This window comes from Oncorhynchus gorbuscha, linkage group LG05 (assembly GCF_021184085.1).
Source record: "Oncorhynchus gorbuscha isolate QuinsamMale2020 ecotype Even-year linkage group LG05, OgorEven_v1.0, whole genome shotgun sequence".
NCBI lineage: Eukaryota > Metazoa > Chordata > Actinopteri > Salmoniformes > Salmonidae > Oncorhynchus > Oncorhynchus gorbuscha.
This window is the reverse complement of record NC_060177.1, coordinates 74,263,513-74,276,963: the sequence shown is the minus strand read 5'-3', so window position 1 is coordinate 74,276,963 and position 13,451 is coordinate 74,263,513. Positions and strand designations below refer to the sequence as shown.

The window sequence follows — 13,451 nt, the reverse complement described above, 5'->3', positions numbered from 1 at the left end:
TGCCTCATATCCACAAAGTTCCTTCCACCAGGTGACTGATGAGACATGTTGGCACGACTGCCATATTGCATCGCCATCCCAAAGCCCTTGCTTAGAAGTGTACTTCGCCAAACTGCCAAGAAGCCTGCCCTCATCCAGGCCAAGGTGACGAGACATGGTAGTAATGACACCATAGGCCTTGTTGATCTCTGCACCAGACAGGATGCTCTTGCCAGCATACTTGGGGTCCAACATGTATGCTGTGGCCTATTTGGGCTTCAGGCAGAAGTCTTCACGCTTTTTTATGTATTTCAGAACTGCAGTTTCCTCGGCTTGGAAACCACAGTGAAGTGGGAAGGGCAGTACAGATTTATTCTCTTACATCTGCAAGCTGAGTTCTGAACTTGAACACCTCGCTCGACAAGAAGTGTATTTTGAAAGATGAGACGTTGAGGATTATAATAAATAGGGCTTTGATGTTACACAAGCTAGGCAAACACCTGTGAGTCCAAATGTGCACATCACATTTCGAAATCATAAAACTTGTGTCATATACAGCTTCAACATTTATGATCACTATGTTTGATTTACAGTTACAAGACTAAATGGAATCATACCCTGAGTTGTTCTGAACAGAAGGAGCCTATGTTTAATTATTCTGAAAACTTGTCCGGGCGCATACACCTAAATGCTCTCAAGACTCCTTTTTATGATCTGTTTACCTTGTAAAAGCTGAATACTGTACGATCATATTTTATAACTTAGCTAGTTATGTTGGCAATAGAACAAGCTTTCCCCCCCAAAAAAGATGTTTGGTGATTTTTGAACAACAACAGTAATTTGTGATGCCAGTGATGCAGGGTTGTGATCCAAATGGAATGACCTACAAGTGTGCTTGCTCTAGTTCCTCAACAGCACAGTTAGAATAGCTCAAAAAAGTACCTTAAGGTTGATGACTCTTTGAGTCAGAATCACCCTTATAAGCCAAGTACATTTGCACATACTCAGAATTTGACTAGGTAATATGGTGTTGGTTGTGATCGACAACATTTAGAGACAGAATACAGACAGCATAGTTTAAAAAACACACATGATATAGAAATAGGTAGAGTGGGCATAGTGCTATGAGAATGAGCAGCTATACACATATACAGTGGATGTACAAATGTACACTATCAGTATGAATATATCTAAATGTTGAGAGATTAGCAGTATAGTGCAGTTATTTTGTGTACAGTTCAAGTCAGAGATGACTTGGTGCGGTGTGCAGCAGAGTTCATAATCCTTTAGTCATAAAAGTGCATTGAAATTGCTTAGGAACTGTGCATTCTTTAGAGGTGTGTGGCCACTTAGGGACACCAATTAGTCCTCTCACTTAAAACCTTGTAATTTGTTTGTCTTATTTTTTACCTACCCCACATTTTCCAGGAATAGTTGTATCATGTTACTGAATGTATCCAGGGTGTTTTTGGGTTTCGTTATCAACAAATGCATCAAAGTACAGTAAAAATAAAATCAACACTCTAATGTTCCATTTCTGTTAGTCACATGTCTGTGGAACTTGTTCAGTTTGTCTCATTTGTCCTTGTTTAAGAAAGAAAAGCAATATTTTTTTGTCCATTTTTAAAATAATATCAAATTGATCAGAAATACAGTGAACTGTAGACATTGAGCAAGAGGACAAGTACATTCAACGTCAACAGTGAAGAGATGACTCCGGGATGCTGGCCTTCTAGGCAGATTGGCAAAGAAAAAGCCATATCTCAGACTAGCCAATAAAAAGAAAAGATTCATTTGGGAAAACTAACACAGACACTGGAGAGAGGAACTCTGGAGTGGTTGAAAAACACTTTGGTTGGTGTCATTAAAACTTGTATGTAAACTTCCTACTTCAACTGTAATTGCAAAAGGGTTTTCTAATGATCTTGGATTTGGACTTGGATTAGCTAACACAACGTTTCACTGGAACACAGGAGTGATGGTTGCTGGTAATGGTCCTCTGTACGCCTATGTAGATATTCCATTAAAAAGCTGCGATTTCCATCTACAATTGTCATTTACAACATTAACAATGTCTACACTGTATTTCTGATAAATTTGAAGTTATTTTAATGGACGAAAAATGTGCTTTTCTTTCAAAAACAAGGACGTTTCTAAATGACCTCAACTTTTGAACAGTACTGAGTATTTGCAAAAATGTCTAAACCTGTTTTTGCTTCGTCATTATGGGGTATTTTTGTAGATTAATGGAAAAATAGAATTAATTCAATTTTAGAATAAGGATGTTAAGTAACAAAATGTGGAAAAAGTCCTTGGGTCTGAAAACTTTCCGAATGCGCTGTATATTTATCTTACTCTGTTTTCTTCCTCTCTCTCTCCCTCTTAAGGTGGATAAATTCTTGTACCACCTGCGGTTATTGGACGAAAACCTGATTGACGTGTCTGAGAGGTTCCGGAGGGAGATGGATAAGGGGCTGGGCCGTGACTCCAACCCTACGGCTGCTGTGAAGATGCTGCCCACGTTTGTGCGCTCCACCCCTGACGGGACAGGTAAGGGGGTCGGTGGAGGGGTCTGACAGACATCTGAGTAATTCTATTTTTATTTACGTTGTGTCCCAAATGGCACCACATTCCCTTTACAGTGGGACTGGCCAAAAGTACTGGTCAAAAGTAGTTCACTATAAAGGTAATAGGGTGCCATTTTGGGATGCAGACTTAAATGTTATTTAATCAGGAAGTCCCATCGAGGTCAGAAGACTTCTTTCTTCAGGGAGGCCTGGAGAAATCTCAGTACATCCATGCCGCAGGCCCTTCTTAGAGTCCATAGAGACCCATGCCTTGCCTACCAATGCACTTTACAGGAATAAGAAAAATTGCACAATCCTTCAATAATTTCATATTTGTAACTTGCTTAGATGAGGGCAGGCTGGTAGAATGAGAGACTGGTGGTGAAAAGCACATAAATCCTGAAGCTGTGTGTCTCAGCTGCAGAATATGACCTGTGTCAGTGAACTGTGTCAGAATGACACAGCTAAGCCCAGTTAAGAGCCATAGATGGATATATACTGTATATATTTATAACTATATGACTCTTGCCCCATCTAAAGTGTTTAAAAAATATATTATTTAACCTGTATTGAATGAAAAAGTGCCATTGGTGTCAGAAGACCTCTCTCCCAAGAGAGACCTGGCCATCAAGCCTTCTCATGCACAGTAATTGGAATCTTCAAGAAACAGCTTAGAAATATGTCAACTATGGACTGGTTGTTGAGGTGAGAATAGGAGGGAGTTTTTTTGTTTGACAGCCCTTTAGATCAGGATTTCTCAATCTTCGCCCTCGTTTCTCAATCTTGGCACCTTTTTGTTTTTGCCCTAGCATTCACCCATTTGATTCAACTAATCCACTCATCATCAAGCCTTTTGATTTAAATTGGGTGTGTGAGTGCTAGGTCAAGAACAAAATGTGCACCCCTTTGAATCCCCAGAACCATGATGAACCTTTAGCTAATGAGCGTATGCTGGTGAAGAATGGCACATAGAAAATCTGGGCTCTGTTATAATATCCATCTACACTAGCATACCACTTTTAAAGAAATTAATTGGACATGCACTCTAGGAGGGTTTTGTCTAGAAGGGACACAGCTTTTGTGAACTTACCAGCAGGTTAGGATAATTAATGTAGCAGCTTAGGAGAATTAGGTTAAGGTTAGGAAAAGGGTTAAGGTTAGGTAAAATGCCCCCCACCCCTTTGTTTTGACGTAGCTGTATCCCATCTAGACATTACACTCTAGCGGTAGCCCTATGCTGCATGAACATTGAAATGTCCCAGCTGCGTTTTCCTTTGAGTTTGACCTGTGTTAGTGACTGTGACTGGGGCATATCAAAAGTATATCAGGTGGCAAAAACCACTCTTGGAGACTGGGGAAGGTGATTTGTCGTAAGTGACTGGAGAGGAATGGTAAATGTGAATTGCAGAGAAAGTGCAAAAGCACCCAGGCCAAACCTCGGTTTGCTCCGCCTGTTGATTCTGGTCATTATTGGCATATTAAACTCCAACCTATCAGATAAGTGTCTATCCAGCTGAACCACTGTTATGTCTCCCTCCCTCTTTCTCATCACTCTCACTTTATCTGCCTCTCTATCTTGTCTTTCTCTCACACTTTTGACTAGTGTTGCACGATATACTGAAGCTTCTGTACTTTTTTTTTATACTAAAACATGAAAAGTGGGTTGGTACTAGAATTGTTGTTACTTTCTGTACTTATGTCAAATTTGTCTCACGTGACATCATATGTGGATTGAGAGGATCGGGTCTGAATCTTTGACAGACAAAGTATTGTTACTTTCTGTATTAATGTCAAAGGTGTCTCACGTGACATCAAAGATTCAGACAAATTACTGAAGGGGGCAGTAGCTAGCCAGGCTGCGTTTGCACATGCAGCTGACACCGAGCAAGCCAATTACTTAAGAATCAAGCAAGAAGAGCATGGCTTCTTCAAACGGTAATTTCATACCTTCACACACACAACTTTTATTATAGCTCAGTGTCCGCAGCTTGTTGACCAAACTGTCTGCAGAAGCGAACTATGGGAATACTTTGATTACAGTGCAGATGGGAGGCCAGCCCACCAAAACTCCTAAGTAAAAGGTGTTACAAAGCAGTACAGTGCACTTTATTAGGCTACAGATTAAATAAGTGATGAACTTCACAGGGTGGTGAATGTGCAAAGTGATGAGCTTGATGTTCCTTTCCAATATATAACGAGGGTTTTATTCTGGTGACATGATCAATGCTTGGTTGCCATTTGACAAATACAAATAGCTCTCTTATCCATAATAATCTCATAATTTGGGTAGCCTATCTGCGAGTTATTGTCTATAGCTCACATGCCAAGACCAGAGTGGGCACATTTGCTATATAAATGCAACAGTTTTTGACATAACCATCAGTAGAGTTGAAAATGCGAACGCATTTAACTTGCATTTAACTTGTATTTGTGTTCAGTACATGGACATTTAACTTGTATTTGTGTTCAGTACATGGACATTTAACTTGTATTTGTGTTCGACATTTTAACTTGTATTTGTGTTCAGTACATGGACATTTAACTTGTATTTGTGTTCGGTACATGGACATTTAACTTGTATTTGTGTTCAGTACATGGACATTTAACTTGTATTTGTGTTCAGTACATGGACATTTAACTTGTATTTGTGTTCAGTACATGGACATTTAACTTGTATTTGTGTTCAGTACATGGACATTTAACTTGTATTTGTGTTCAGTACATGGACATTTAACTTGTATTTGTGTTCAGTACATGGACATTTAACTTGTATTTGTGTTCAGTACATGGACATTTAACTTGTATTTGTGTTCAGTACATGGACATTTAACTTGTATTTGTGTTCAGTACATGGACATTTAACTTGTATTTGTGTTCGGTACATGGACATTTAACTTGTATTTGTGTTCAGTACATGGACATTTAACTTGTATTTGTGTTCAGTACATGGACATTTAACGTCAAAAGTTATTTTTATATGCACTACATCATCAAATAATCAAAGCTTGATGATGAGTTGGTTATTTGAATCAGTTGTTTAGTGCATGGGGGGGGACACTGCTGTAGACTAAATGTCTATGGTAGACTATTGCAGTATAGAAGCTTCAGCAGAAATGAGATATTCTATTTGTTATTTTATTTGTTCTACCAGTTATCAAAGTATTGTTCAATGTTTAAAAAAATCTGTATTGAAAAAAATCTGTGTGTGTGTGTGTGTGTGTGTGTGTGACAGCACTATTTCTGACTCTCTCTCCTCGTTCTCTCTTCGTTCTCTCTCCTTCCTTTCGATGTGTTTTTCTTTTCATTCTAAATTATGTGGTTAGCCACTGATGTTGAATGTTCAGTAGGCTATTCACTCAAATGTGACAGGATTCAAAACTTATTTTATACTTGTTTATTGCATTGAATAAAACCTTATAGTTTGGTAATTAACATTTTATGTTGGTTGTTACACATGATAAAATAAGGTCAGTCCATTGAAAGATTCCCCTTTATATCTCATAAAAATGGTAGAAGGTCATGGGTATGTTATTGGCAATGGGTGAAAGACATCACTTTTCAAAGAGGACTCCGATGTTCAGAAGGAGCCGACTGCTTCATGGTCAATGTCCTCTGTGGTTGTAATGAAATTCATTTTAGTCTGACTTGTGATCACCCCTGCTCCAATCAACATTATTGCTGCTCATGGTTATCTCTATTGCAGCTTTGTAACTTTCATAAAGATTGTGGTAGAAATGTATACACTCTTTATATAATAGTACTATGACATGAAAAATACCATTAGGCCTATTTTTGGTATATTCTTGGATTTATTGTTGTCCTCCATTTAGGCTGTTTGGAAGACTTGTTGTATATAATTGATTTACCCAGACAAGCACCACATTCCCACTTAAATATTTGGTATACCTGTTTTCTTTACCCTCTCTATTGCAGTTTAGTAGACGTAGAACTGTTAGTTTGTGTTTTTTGTATAAAAATGTTTTTCTTGCTTTGCAGCATTTTTGAGTATGTGTGTGTTTTTTCCCTGACTCTTGCAGAAAAGGGAGACTTCCTGGCTCTCGACCTGGGTGGGACCAACTTCCGGGTCCTGCTGGTGAAGGTGTCTGACAACGGGAAGCAGAAGGTGGAGATGGAGAACCAGATCTATGCCATTCGTGAGGAGCTGATGAGGGGCAGCGGCGAAGAGGTGAGAGGAGAAGGGGATTTTCATTTCAATGGACATCAGGAATGACCTAAATTCACACAGCAAATCCACGCAATGGGCCAGATGCTTGACCTTTGTCCTTATTACTGTGACCTCTTAAAGGGCCAATCATGAGTTTAAACAAAAACAAAGCAACCACTCCACCACTGTTTCTGTAAAAAGCTGATGGATGGGGCTGGAGAAATGTAATTAACACACAGACCTATGGATGCAAGGACTGACCATCCATGATATCAAAATTATAGTTTTAACTATGTTATGAGGCTGTAACTGGTTTGTTTTACATTTACTTTGTTTACAAACATTGGTGTAAAACAGTTTTCTATTTTGGGTTCTGATGGGGTACGAAACTAATAAGCTCATGTGTCATAAGTTATATTCTTCAAAAATCAACAGATACATAAAACAAAAACATATACATGAATGATATGTATGTAGCAACTGCTGATTGTCCCTTTAAACACTGCCTCATCGTCCAGACCAAGCAGTATCAATGTCGGTAGGTCTGATTTATGACATTTGTATAACATCGCTAACTTTGATGCTGGGAAGAACATCTGGTTCTGGAATAGGGGTTTCATAGGTATTTCTAATTCGAACTGTGTTGGGTAAAGACAGCATTTGGGGTGTTCAATAAGGGTTGAGGTTGGTAATGGCTTTTATGTCATATATGTCATATTTGACCATAACATCATAATTTTGCTAAAATACGAGAAAAATGGGGTGGGAAAACTCATAAATCATATCAATGAACTGAAGGGGTTACTAGCACATTGACCAGTTTGCTGCTGTATGTTAACACCCTCTGTTTCGCCCTTAGCTCTTCGACCATATTGCTGAGTGTCTTGCTAACTTCCTGGAGAAGCTGGGGATCAAGAACCAGAAGCTTCCTCTGGGCTTCACCTTCTCCTTCCCTTGCCAGCAGACCAAACTGGATGAGGTGAGGAATAAGGAGGTTCACTATTGGTCCTTCTGTAGCTCAGTTGGTAGAGCATGGCGCTTGTAACGCCAGGGTAGTGGGTTCGATCCCCGGGACCACCCATACGTAGAATGTATGCACACATGACTGTAAGTCGCTTTGGATAAAAGCGTCTGCTAAATGGCATATATTATTATTATTATATTACTATTGAGGACCGCATTTGAAATTTAAAGAGAAAAATGGAACTGTGATTTGGAGGTTTGAGCCTTCAGAATGATCCAGAAGTTGTCATTGTCTGTGTGCGTGTGTATGTTCATGCAGAGTATTCTGGTGTCATGGACCAAGGGCTTGAAGTCGCATGGGGTGGAAGGGAGAGATGTGGTCAGCCTTCTGAGGAAAGCCATCATAAAGAGAGGGGTGAGTCAGTGGAAAATGAATGGGCCAAGGTTATGCACCAGTGGCAGCACTCTCTGTGCCTACCACCTTGCCACATCATGCCTTTTTCCTTCCATACAGATAATGTATGGCCTCGTAGCAAACTCCCAGACATTGTGTGCTACAAAAGTAATCTGACCTATATAGGTTATGCTGAAAGTATAACATGAAGGCTTCAGGCCAGCAACATTAAGATCAACTGAAACCCAGTGTTTATTCAAGTTTAGAAAGAGACCATCACACTCAACCCACCAATATCAACATGCCATACAAATATACAGTACCAGTCAAACATTGTATAATAGTGAAGACATCAAAACTAGGAAATAACACACATGGAATAATGTAGTAACCAAAAAAGTGTTCAACGAATCAAAATGTATTTTATATTCTTCAAACTAGCAATCCTTTGCCTTGATGACAGCTTTGCACACTCTTGGCATTCTCTTGACCAGCTTCACCTGGAATGCTTTTCCAACAGTCTTGAAGGAGTTCCCACATATGCTGAGCACTTGTTGGCTGCTTTTCCTTCACTCTGCGGTCCAACTCATCCCAAACCATCTCTATTGGGTTGAGGTCGGGTGATTATGGAGGCCAGGTCATCTGACACAGCACTCCATCACTCTCCTTCTTAGTAGTCCTTGTGGTCCTTCTGTAGCTCAGTTGGTAGAGCATGGTGCTTGTAACGCCAGGGTAGTGGGTTCGATCCCCGGGACCACCCATACGTAGAATGTATGCACACATGACTGTAAGTCGCTTTGGATAAAAGCGTCTGCTAAATGGCATATATTATTATTATTAGTAAAATAGCCCTTACATAGCCTGGAGCTGTGTTGGGTCATTGTCCTGTTGAAAAACAAATGATAATCCCACGAAGCCCAAACCAGATGGGATGGCGAATCGCTGCAGAATGCTGTGGTAGCCATGCTAGTTAAGTGTGCCTTGAATTTTAAATAAATCACAGACAGTGTCACCAGCAAAGCACCCCCACAGCATCACACCTCCTCCTCCTTGCTTCATGGTGGGAACCACACATGCAGAGATCATCCGTTCACCTACTTTGCATCTCACAAAGACAGGGCGGTTGGAACCAAAAATCTCAAATTTGGACTCATCAGACCAAAGGAGAGATTTCCACTGGTCTACTGTCCATTGCTTGTGTTTCTTGGCCAAAGAAAGTCTCTTCTTCTTATTGGTGTCCTTTAGTAGTGGTTTCTTTAACCATGAAAGCCTGATTCACGCAGTCTCCTCTGAACAGTTGATGATGAGATGTATGTTACTTGAACTCTGTGATGCATTTATTTGGGCTGGTAACTCTGCTGCAGATGAGAAGTTCATTAGAGGTACTTCTGGGTCTTTCTTTCCTGTGGTGGTCCTCATGAGAGCCAGTTTCATCATGGACGCAAGAACCATCAAGCCCTGCAAGTTAAGAATCTTTCAAAGTTCTCGTAGTTTATTTGAGCTGTTCTTGCCATAATATGGACTTGGTCTTTTACCAAATAGGGCTATCTTCTGTATACCAACCCTACCTTGTCACAACATAACTGATTGGCTCAAACACATTAAGAAGGAAAGACATACCACAAATTAACTTTTACAAAGCACACCTGTTAATTGAAATGCATTCCAAGTGACTACCTCATGAAGCTGCTTGAGAGAATGCCAAGAGTGTGCATTAACTCGACTGGTACTGTATAATAAATCCAATAAATTAAGATTTTATAACACAAAAGAGAAATAACAACAAGGTTTTTGTTTTTGCAATTTTTGTATTTTATAACATCACACTTTGAATAATGCTTGTTAGTAGCTGACATGTCTGTGTGACTTTGTTCCCATGCTTAAATAAATGACAGCACTGATGAACCTTGGAGTATTTACCCATTTTGTATGGAACATTAAGTCAAACTCTTCCTACTGAGCTTTACAGTAGTTATCCTTTCATGTCTTAAGGTGTATTCAAAACTCGAGGGGGGGGGGGATAAGTCATAGGGCGCAGGTAATCTAGAGGTTAGAGCGTTGGGCCAGGTGTACGTAACCCTAAGGTGCTGTACTACTTTGGCTGACGCTATAAAACACATTTTACTGCACCCATTTGGTGTGACAATAAAACATATTTATTTTATAGCCCACTCTGTGATGGCTATTATGGGAATGTGCTGTGTGTGTATGTACACAAATCAAATCAAATGTATTTATATAGCCCTTCGTACATCAGCTGATATCTCAAAGTGCTGTACAGAAACCCAGCCTAAAACCCCAAACAGCAAGCAATGCAGGTGTAGAAGCACGGTGGCTAGGAAAAACTCCCTAGAAAGGCCAAAACCTAGGAAGAAACCTAGAGAGGAATCAGGCTATGTGGGGTGGCCTGTCCTCTTCTGGCTGTGCCGGGTGGAGATTATAACAGAACAAGGCCAAGATGTTCAAATGTTCATAAATTCCAGCATGGTCGAATAATAATAAGCCTGAACAGTTGAAACTGGAGCAGCAGTCAGGTGGACTGGGGACAGCAAGGAGTCATCATGTCAGGTAGTCCTGGGGCACGGTCCTAGGGCTCAGGTCCTCCGAGAGAGAGAGAGAAAGAAAGAGAATTAGAGAGAGCATATGTGGGGTGGCCAGTCCTCTTCTGGCTGTGCCGGGTGGAGATTATAACAGAACATGGCCAAGATGTTCAAATGTTCATAAATGACCAGCATGGTCGAATAATAGTAAGGCAGAACAGTTGAAATTGGAGCAGCAGCATGGCCAGGTGGACTGGGGACAGCAAGGAGTCATCATGTCAGGTAGTCCTGGGACATGGTCCTACGGCTCAGGTCACGCAGTGCGCAGTGCGTTTGGAAAGTAATTCAGGCCCCTTAACTTTTTACTGTTGTGGAAATTCTTAAACAGGGACACTCAAAGTAAATTTTAAATTAATCATTGTTTGTCAGCGAGCTGGAGAGTTTCCAACAAACTTAATGCACCATAGTGAATATCTGTCAGAAGCTCTGCTAGGGCAGTCCCAGCAGTTGTCTGTGTATAGCTGTGTATAAGACAAGTTATATTTGCATGATTTAGCATAATTAATTCATCATTACCGTTTTGTTTCATTCATAATGCCGACCAATACTGACTGGTTCATAACATGTGACATACCAATATCTCACGAGGCTTCTTCTCTTTAAGCTGAGACCTTGACATATTAAGTTGTCAAAACAAGGTCTAGGCGTACTGCCAAATTGCAGATACTGATAAGTGAGGATTTGTTCAGTCAGTCACTTGCTGTTATTAGAACAGCACGTGTATAAAATGTCAATTGCATTACAGCCTTGTTCTAACATTGATTACATACATTTTTTCCCTCATCAATATACACCAAACGCCCCATAAGGACAAAGCGAAAACGGGTTACATTTTTTAAAAATTTACAAATGTATTAATAATAAAGAGCAGACACCAAATTTCATAATTATTCAGACCCTTTGCTATGAGATTCAAGTGAGCTCAGGTGCATCCTGTTTCCATTGATCATCCTTGATGTTTCTACAACTTGATTGTGGTCTACCTGTGGTAAATTCAAATGATATGACATGATTTGGACAGGCACACCTGTCTGTATAAGTTCACACAGTTGACAGTGTATGTCAAAGCAAAAATCAAGCCGGACAATTGGAAGGAATTGTCAGTACAACTCCGAGACAGGATTGTGTCGAGGCACAGATCTAGGGAAGGTTACCAACAAATTTCTCTGCAGCATTGAAGTTCGCCAAGAACACAGTGGCCACAATCATTCTTAAATGGAAGACGTTTCGAACCATCAAGACTTCCTAGGGCTGGCTGCACGGTGATCATCTCAAGGATGATCACTGGAAACAGGATGCACCTGAGCTCAATTTCGAGTCCCATAGCAAATGGTTTGAATACTTCTGTAAATAACGTATTTGTTTTTTACTTTTAATAAATGTGCAAACATTTCTAACAATATTTTTTGTTTTGTCATTATGGGGTATTGTGTGTAGATTGAGGGGGGAAAAAATAATTTAATCAATTTTAGAACAAGGCTGTATTGTAACAAAATGTGGGAAAAGTCAAGGGGTCTAAATACTTTCCGAAGGCACTGTATATGTACAGTACCAGTCAAACGTTTGGACACCTTCTCATTCCAGTGTTTGTCTTTATTTGTTTATTTTCTACATTGTAGAATAATAGTGAAGATATCAGAACTATGAACTAAAATATGGAATCATGTAAGTTACCAAAAAAAGTGTTAAAGAAATCAGTAAATTGTGTATTTGAGTTTCTTCAAAGTAGCCACCCTTTGCCTTGATGAACACACTCTTGGCATTCTCTCAACCAGCTTCATGGAGGACAGTCCATCATTACATAAAGGTCAGTCAAAATGGTGCTGATAGAGGGCAGCTGTTCTTCTAGCCCCTAGGCAACTTTGCAGTATTTTTATTTTTGTGTTTTTTCTTACATTATTAGGTCAGAAACTTGTTATTACGTACAGCGCGGAATAACTTTTAGATATCAGAGCGGTGGTAACTTACCAGCATTACGATAAGGTATACGATTTCCCGAATCGGATCCTTTGTTCATACCCACGAGGGCAATAGAACTGTTTCCAAAGGCTGATCCAAAACACCGCTGGCGGAGTAGAGGTACTCAGAGGGGACTTCCAAGTATATTACTCGCTAATGTTCAGTCTCTGGACAATAAAGTTGATGAGCTGAGGGCATGGATTTCCTTGCAGAGAGACATCTAGGATTGTAACATGCTCTATTTCACAGAAACATGGCTCTCCGTACAGCCAGTTGGGTTCTCAGTTCAACCCGCAGACAGGATTAAATCTCTTCGGGAAGAAGGAGGGCGGGGATGTGTGATTAGGATAATATACAGGAACTCAAGTTTTTTTCCCGACCTAGTATACCTCAATCAAATGCCAATCCTATTACCTCCCAAGAGAATTCTCTTTGGTTAGTCACAGCCGTGTATATTCCCCCTCAAGCCGATACCACGGCAGCCCTTGAAGAACTTCACTGGACTTTATGCAAACTGGAAACCATATCCTGAGGACGCATTTATTGAAGCTGGGGATTTGAACAAAGCAAATTTTAGGAAAATGCTACCGAAGTTCTATCAACACATTGACTGAAGTACAATGGCTTGTGAAAGTATTCACCCCCTTGGCATTTTTCATATTTTCTTGCCTTATACCTGGAATTAAAATGTATTTTGGGGGGGTTTGTGTAATTGGATTTACACAACATGCATACCACTTTGAAGATGCAAAATGGTGTTTGTGAAACAAACAAGAAATAAGACAAAAAAACTTGAGTGTGCATAACTATTCACTCCCTCAAAG

General features: G+C 40.0%; 1 pseudogene; it reads left to right on the top strand.

Moving 5' to 3' along the window:
• The window catches only part of LOC124036480, a 77,088-nt pseudogene that overhangs the window by 11,638 nt on the left and 51,999 nt on the right, over positions 1-13,451 (top strand).